Consider the following 2,546-nt stretch of genomic DNA (forward strand, 5'->3'; position numbering starts at 1 on the left):
TGCTTTGTAATGCACAGAGGACTAGCATGGGAATCAGGTTGCCCCTTCATCAGTGCAACTTCTGTACTCATCCAGTGTCTTTAGAAGAACTACACTTCCAGAGCATTACACGAGAACCAAGACTAATATTTCAAACATTAACAGGAATTGATTTAGACAAAATTTCCATGAAGTTTCTTCATAAGAAATGGATTTTCTGTGTCTCTACCTTAAAATTTTTGCCCAGTTACTGAATGAAAGGAAGCATAAGTGCAACTCTTCTCAATGTGTGGGACCAGGAATTTCTTGATTCATGCCTACCTGCACTGGACAGTAARCCCTCAAGTCCTTGCAGGATCACAGTGAAAGGTTTCATAGCAGAGTAACTCCCTTCAGTATTTACATGCCACCTGCCTGTTCATTTGCCTTTGTACAGGCATTTAAGCTATTTTGGAATAATGCCTGCCACAYAGAATTCAAATAAAAGGCATTTGATTTTTGAATGGAGAAATTACAGTACTACAAAGGTTGACAGAAAGAAAAAGAATCCTAAAGGCTTTATTTATCTGCCCATAAATTGCATGAGAGATGGAGGGATGCCAGTTGTTCAATGCCACTCTGTCAGCCCGYTAACAAAGGCAAAATAACTTACACTGAGCATCCTAAATCTTTCAAGAGGAGCTGCACTACTTGCACTGCATGAATTCACATGCTGGGAACCAACTACTACCCTGCTGGGAGATGTTGCCTCCTTGGGGAAGTATATCTGCTTGCTGGACAAGAGCCAGCATTCCCAATTGCTCCCTGTGCTGAGTAACATGTACTGCATGTATCCTTATACCAACCACATGGAAATGCAGTGTGGAGTACGGTCTCATGCATGTCTTTGCTACAGCATGAGCCAGTTTGGTACCTGCAGTACCAAACTGCAGTTCTGTGCAGTTGCTAGGCTGTTATTTCACACAAGAGGATTTAGTGATAGAAATCTTGCTCTGCAAAGCTGTGAGGTTTGTTTGCTGGTACATCACGCATTCAGACTTTAACACTGAAGCAGTTATGTAGTTTACTTCACAGCCTGGGAAGGCAGAGAATGCTAGCATCTACTTTTACACGCCCAGCAGACAGTGATGCTGGTGGGTCTGTGGGGAGCAGGTGTCATGGGGATGCTCTCTAAGATGTACAAAAACCCAGTTTTGACCACCCACCTGTAAAACTGTGGAATTGGATGATCGTATTCCCTGCAGAAAATAGCATCTCTCCTCTCCTGCTTTTCACTCTAAATATCTGTCTGCTTAGCTAAGAGCTCTCAGCAAATGAGCTGAAGCACCACAAGAGCAATTTATGAAAATTACCTGTTCTTCTGTGCCTGTGAATGAGGACCTTGATATGTATTGCCTACATTCTGCTGTGTCAGAGATGTCACAGGGCTAGCAGGATGAGTGCACAACAGGAGCTAGTCTCAGCCCAAATACTGCTGCCTGGAGTCTCCAGGAGCAAATCAGTTCCAAGGGCTGGCTTTATAGTAGATAAAGCAGAAGGAAAGTGGTTTTGCAGCTCCTGACAGCTTCCTTTGAGGGCAAGAACTACAATAAAACAAACAGCTGTACAAGCATTCCTGTAAAGTTATTGCAGCAAAGGAACATAACRTTAACCTGTTGCAATAGCAGTACAGGCTGTCTGGACACCTTTCTACTGAGGCACTGAGTTTGCACACATTTCTCGTGACCCTCTGAGTGAGGCTGTGCAGAGATCAGACAGGGATAAACCTGGTAGGAAGGAAAGAAATGGGCTGCATTGCATTGCGTTGCTCACTTAAGTTTCCCAGAACAACACACCGGGCTGCACTGCCAGCCAGGCAGAGGAGGGCTGTGTCCACACTGCTTGGTAAAGCCCACCTCAGGGCAAAGTAGTCAGAGACATCAAGTTGGACATCTCATCCTGACACTACTGTACTTTCTGGGGCCACATTCCCTCTCTCCAGCATTTCTAAACAGTGTTCAGTTTGGGGTCTGTTTCCAAGGAATTGCACCACCTCTCCCATGTTTCTTGAGACTGCAATGTATTTTGCTTTCCAAAGAAATGATGAGCTTTTGTCTGAGACACCAGATTAAGACTTAACGGTCTGAACTTCACTTCCTGGCTCAGAGGCTCCCTGTAAGACTTTTGGATAAATTGCCTTGTGGCTTCAGTTTAGTTCTCCATCAATACGTTGTGACTACTAGCACTTTCTCAGTCCAAAAGCTGGACAAGTAGCACACAGTCCTGCTCTTTGTCCTTACTACTGCCTCAGAGCATGCACAGCACCAAATCAACAGTCCAAAAAAACTCCCTCAAAGTGACAGATTGTTCCTTATGTCAGTCCTGTAACAAACTCAAATAATAACCTTCTTGATTATCTATGCCATTTCCTAGCTAGCAGATTGACCATTCAATCCCACCAGGCAAAGCTGACAACACAGAAAGGTTATTCTTTGGCAGTTGAGATGTGGAAAGAGCTGCTATTAACAGAAGGTGTATGTAATGCAGCAAGAGAGCAAATCGCCGAGTGACAGACTGGAATCCACATG

This window comes from Rhea americana, unplaced genomic scaffold (assembly GCF_003343005.1).
Source record: "Rhea americana isolate MKP2758 unplaced genomic scaffold, rheAme1 scaffold_100, whole genome shotgun sequence".
Taxonomy (NCBI): Eukaryota; Metazoa; Chordata; class Aves; order Rheiformes; family Rheidae; genus Rhea; species Rhea americana.